At 29.1% G+C, this 6,000-nt stretch overlaps 1 protein-coding gene across 2 annotated transcripts in view; it reads left to right on the top strand.

Moving 5' to 3' along the window:
- Positions 1–242: 242 nt before the first annotated feature.
- Positions 243–6,000, top strand: part of LOC148285818 (alpha-tocopherol transfer protein-like) — a 36,032-nt gene continuing 30,274 nt past the window's right edge. Inside the window, exon 1 of one of the 2 annotated variants that reach the window (XM_088234648.1) lies at positions 243–270. The gene's annotated coding sequence lies outside the window, so the exon portion shown is untranslated. Of the gene's footprint in view, positions 346–6,000 lie in introns of both variants that reach the window. The other variant, XM_088233944.1, reaches the window with a different exon arrangement.

The following is a 6,000-nucleotide window of genomic DNA, read 5'->3' as shown; positions in this document are numbered from 1 at the left end:
CAAAAAAACTCAATTGTGGTAGCGTTAATTTAGCCGTTACTGTACTTCTTAAAATTTGATTTGTGGACTGACAGAGCTACTTGCGTAACGTATTCTTACGGGAGAATGTACCTTACTAAAAAGTGTTGATAAAACCTGTGGTTTAACGCAGACCCATGTGCAAACGCAGTACATTTTTGCTAATGAGTATATTTTAGCTGGATGTTATCATTTGAATGTAATTTTTCTTTATATCTTTATTTAGTCGTACGAAGTTCGCGGTGTCAATCGGTTGGTAAATTTTAAATTCAATATTTATATTAAACATTTAAATAAAGTGAATAGAATATTGTGCATTGAAGATATGTAAGTGTCGTTTATATATGCATATTTTAAATTGCACACCTGTTTTTTATGTTTATCTTAATATAATGCTAGTGATTATTTTAGTTCCCCATTGCAATATTTGATTTATTGTAAAATTTCAATCAATGGATTAATCAGTCTAATACTATCGATTGACAAATCTCATTTCTTTAGTACTATTTTCAAAACACTAATTTTATCGTCAGTAAAAAGTGATGCGATACACAGGACAAATCATTAAGTTATTCGGAAGGGCAAAAAATATACATGAAAATTTTGTTTAAAAAATACGTATGCTTTTAGTTCTTAATAATGTTTCTATTAATTTTTAAATTTATGTAATTTCTCTAACTTTTTTCTTTTTAAAGGAAAAATAAGAAACCTGCTGACAAGCCGGTTTCGCAGTTTAGTGGGTTTCATTATTTTCCTTTTATGTTTTCTGTTCATGTTTACCTTCTTAAATTAAAATAAATACAAAAAAAAACTTAAGATGATTTAGCGGTTTGACGAATATGTATTTAAATATAGTTTTTTTCTGTCACTCTCTCACCGATGCCTCCCCGAATACAGTGCAAAAACCAACTGCATGACGAACTGATTGTGCATAACTAAAATCGACAAAAGCGGGCTTTCGTATTCCCGTTTTCCGCACCCCAAAACTGAAACGATTTTTTTTTAATTTTTAAGAAAGAGTAAAAGGGTTTTATACGGTCGCTCGAGCGGTTCAGAATAGCACCGCAGGCAGCCTTGCTAACTCTACCGATTTTTCGGTAGATCAGGCAATTGTAAGAGTAATCTTCCGATCTTGCGAACACGATGGTTATTCTACCGATTTAAAAAAATCTTTAACAAATTATGTTTTTTTGTGATTTAACAGCACACCCACCCACTTTAATCTATAACTGATCAACGAATCTACCGAAATCTGTCGATTTATTTTTTAAACCCTACTGATTTTAACTTGATGGAGGTTGGCAACGCTGCTATCGGTTTTTTTTATGGGAGTGTTGTAAAATAGTATTTATATATATTTTTTTAGTAGTAATAAAAATCTGTAGAGTATTGATAGGGCTTCCTGTTGGCAGTAAGTAAATAATTCAGATCCTGATTTTTGTTAACAATTTTTTTAGTTTATATTTCGTGCATATATTTATTATTACGTACCCTCGCATATTCGATAATTGATTGGTGATTGAAATAGTAAACAATTTGTTTAAACAAATCATATGAAATGGACCCAGGTTAAAATTTTGGAGCCTAGTATTTTTTCCGTCGCATTTAAATGATTTACTTGTCATAATAAATGTTACTACGCTGAAATGTTTACATATTCTGTTTCAAAACGGGCTTAAACTCGAACCTCTGATTAGTCAGTCCACTGCGTTACCATGGGACCATAAATCAGTTTAAAATATAATTTTGTTTTTTAATTGATTTGTCTAGGTTCAGACCCACTTGTATATTAACCCAAAACCACAACGTGCAACACTATGAATCAGGCAGAACCATTAGAATTTGTCATATTAAATAAAGGAACATAACGCCTTTTCCGCTTGAGGGTAGGCCGAGAGGATTGAACGCTATACCACTATCATTACTTACTTACTTTTAAGAAATCATCTTCAGTATTCTACACGTTCTTGCACAAACGCCTATTATTCTGACTTTTGACATTTAAATACATATGTATATTCGAGTATTGAATCTATTCAACTATTAATTTACCTCACTTTAATAGATGTTTTTCCATTGTGTTTTTTTACTAAAGATTTTCTGAATTGATTAGATACGTTAATGCTTGATATGTTTCGTATAATAAATTCATTATAATTAATAAAAAACCGGTTTATTTCATAACTTGTGTGTTTTTTTGTAGAAGGTTTTGTTTAGAAAATAATGTTTTTTTTTTTAAACGAAATAGTTGCCGCATATTTTAATTTATAAAAAGCATTTCGGATATTTAAAAAAAATATATACATCAGTGCATTATATCACTTTTAATTTTATAATTCAAACAATTGGTTATAAATTATTCCTATGTACAGTTGTATAACATTTATATTGGTATTTTTAAAACCTTTGAATCAGACCAGAGACTAATTAAGTAGGTAGGTACTTTGTTCTTTTTTTAACTTAAAATCTTTTACATATTTTTCTTCACTTCATTACCCCATTATAACTGAAAACTAAATTTTTTTCTTTACTTATGTACCACTCAATATATTTAGTAACATAAAAGAGTATACAATCTACTACTTTTTATGAAACATATTACTTGTAACGTTGTATTTTATTTTTTTAAATGAACTTTGTATTACTAAGTTCCCCAGTTACCTTTTTAGACTTGCGTCTGTGTTAAGGTTACTGATTTTGATTTATTTTTACATTAATTTAATATTCATAGTTTACAAATAATATAATGAACGTAATTACAATATTATGCTTGTCAGTGTAAATTCCGCCTATTCTCCACCGGATTGAAATAGGTGTTTGGTGTAAACTGCAAGTCTGAGTGTCTTTCATTGAGGGTGTATTGTGCTGTATATTTTGGGTGCATATATTTATTTTCGTATGGCTTACACTTACACATATATTTCAATTTTGCGACATTTTCTTTAAGTCGTAAATAACCGTGTAGAGCAGGGTTCGAATATCGGACCTCCTTATCCGGAGTTCACGACGCTACTCGCGGGACCAGAGCCCATTACAAAACACATAGTTGTGTCATTATTTTATACTTTATTGATTATAATATTTATTTATTCATCTTGCGTAGGAATATATTTATGTATTATGTACATTAACAGGCTTAAAGTTATAAGTATTATCTTCCAACCAACTAATAACAGACTGGTGTAAGTTGGTAAAGGTTTTTCTTTTAGCGATTTTTTGTGGGCAGGTACTGCTTGTGCATATAAAACAAATTGCTTACTTAGAAATAGTTCTGTATCATTTTACTTGATAAGACAAGGTATGCATATAATGTAGGATCAAGTAAGGAGTTTGAAGGAGACGGGGAGAGGATCCAGGAAAAAGAGTAATATGATAGGAAATTAGACTTGCAAAGATTGTTGATTTTATTTACGTTTCTTAAATATGATCAGAGAAGATGCATTTTTCACATAAGGAAGTAGTTTATTCCAGGGCCGCGATTATGAACGGCTGTATTCATCGGTATATACTAAAACGGTATAAACTAATATCGATATTTATGTACGAAAGTGTGTATATTTGTATGAAAATTCAATGTATCTTCGTCGGTAGGTAATTAAACATGTTTAGAAAAAAAAATTGTTAACATATTAAATTTTTCTGAAGAAAACTTAATTTTACTTTGTAGATAAATTTGAAGATAAATTTTAACTTCCTATCAGAATACGTACCGAGGGCCGCAATTACAATGGGAAATTAATAAAATTATCTACAATTGAAGAGTTTTTTCCTATCAAAAACTGCACAACTGAAATTGTTGAATGTTTTCTCGTTAACTGTAAAAAACATAATGTATCAAAAAATAATGAAGTATTGATTTGAACACAATATTGTAAAACATATTTTTTATGTTTCATAATATTGTGTTCAAAACAATCCAAGTGTTTCATAAATTTTAAATGCAGAATATTTTTTGCAGTTAGTGAGAAAACGTTTCATTTCAGTTATACAGTTTTTGTAAAAAAAAAACCCTTCAATTGTCTATTTAGTAAAATTTAATTTTCTGAACGGAAATGTTTTTTGTATATTTGTTTTTTTCTTTAAAAAAACAGGTATTTATTTTCATATGTAAATTTAACATGTTTTAAATAAGTAAACATACAAATATATACAGATTTTCGTACTGAAAAAAATATTTTCCCTTATGGACAATTCTCTTTCTCTTTTCTTTTCGTTTTTTACACTACAACAGGCTAGAAGGCGATTTGCGGTGACGAATTACAGAACTGAACACAGGCTTGAGTAAAGCCACATTTTATGTTTTGTGTTCTCACCGGAAATCGAACCCGGAACCTTCCGTGCGTGAGTCAACCGTCTTAACCGGTAAACTGCGGAGAACTGGGCGATTTTATTTATTTATTTATACTTTTACAATTTTTGTATTATTATTTTTATACAGAATATTGTTCCCTCACTATGGATGTCTCGTGCCGAGGGAAACATTTTACAATGCATAACATGCCTTAAATCAGTTATTTAACATAATTAGAAAATAAAAACGTAATTAATCTAATTATCATTATAATCATGATAAGCAGTATAATAAACTAAAATAGTAAAAAAACATAATAATTTCATGAACACTTGTAGACAAAATTTCATAATCAATGGGGAGGTAACTCTGTTATATTTCCATTGTAATCGGCCCTCAGAGTCCGGTTCTAGTAGTAAACTGTTTGGATCCGAACATGAATACAACCATACATTTTGTTTTTAATAGATCCATGGTATACTGCACGGTTGCAGTTTCTGATAATATTCACTGGGCGAACAAAAAAACCTTTTTTTATCAGAAAGAAAAATATGTGATTCTGATAGTTTTTTTTCTGAATTCAAAAATGATGTCGGTCCATCGCACAAAGTTTCTAAGATACAGGCATTTATTATTTTAAACATTTCAATAGTTTTTCCATTCTTAACTGTACGATATTCGAACATTTTGACTTACCTAGTTACATGTAAAATGTGAGTAACATTTTCGAATGCTTGCCAAGCTGCATTCTCTAGTGGATTCGATAGTTCCTCAAAATTTTCATCATACATTAGTGATCGTATTTGTGGACCCACAAATATTCCCTCTTTAATTTTTGCGTCACTAATTTGAGGAACTTCTGTTTGAGGTACATGAAAATGGGAGTATTTTCCATAGCTTTGACAAAATTCTGTGGGTGGTGGAGAAATTCCGAATACATATTTGGAAACAAGATAAAAAAACTGTATTAAGTGCACCTAAACCGTAAGACAAAAATCGTGTTGACCGGTGTAATTTAAAATAAAAATTATGAATCAACCTAATAGCCTTTTTTTGGAATTATTCGTGATGTCGCGTGTTCAAACTATTTACTACATATTTATTTAATGTCATTTTAATAATGTATTTTAAAATAATGATTACATAAATTGTATACTTAAATACGCATCTGTGTATAATTCTATTGCAGGTACAATATAACATATTGTTCATATACAATTATCATTATAGGTACCCATGTACATGCTAGGAATATAATATTTGCGTGTTATCTGTAAAGTTTTCTGATAATTTATCTGTTTTTTAATACATTATTTAATATGTAGATATCATATAAATAAACTGATCAACATTTTAACTAAATTCCTTCGTCATTCCTACGCAATAAGGTAATTCATAAATTCCTTTTGAATATTTTATAAAATAGTATTTGATTTTCAAATGTAGTGTTTAATATTATAGTAAAATATATTATTTTGTTATGTAGGTACCTACTTCGAATCGTTGAACTCTAAAATCTCACTATTCAACTTCTTTTGAATTGCAAATTTATTTTACATTTGATGATTCTATAAAACATACGCATATTAATTATTAATTAATTCATCATCGTCTCATAAATATAAGCCTAAAATTACGCTTTCTTAATTTCAGATTTTTTATTAGTAATGATCAAATATAATTATTGCTCA

This window comes from Micrasema longulum, unplaced genomic scaffold, assembly GCF_059751315.1.
Source record: "Micrasema longulum isolate JH-2025_06_02 unplaced genomic scaffold, ASM5975131v1 h1tg000002l, whole genome shotgun sequence".
NCBI classification, from domain to species: domain Eukaryota; kingdom Metazoa; phylum Arthropoda; class Insecta; order Trichoptera; family Brachycentridae; genus Micrasema; species Micrasema longulum.
The sequence above is the reverse complement of the archived record's forward strand: the minus strand, read 5'-3'. Positions and strand labels throughout refer to the sequence as shown.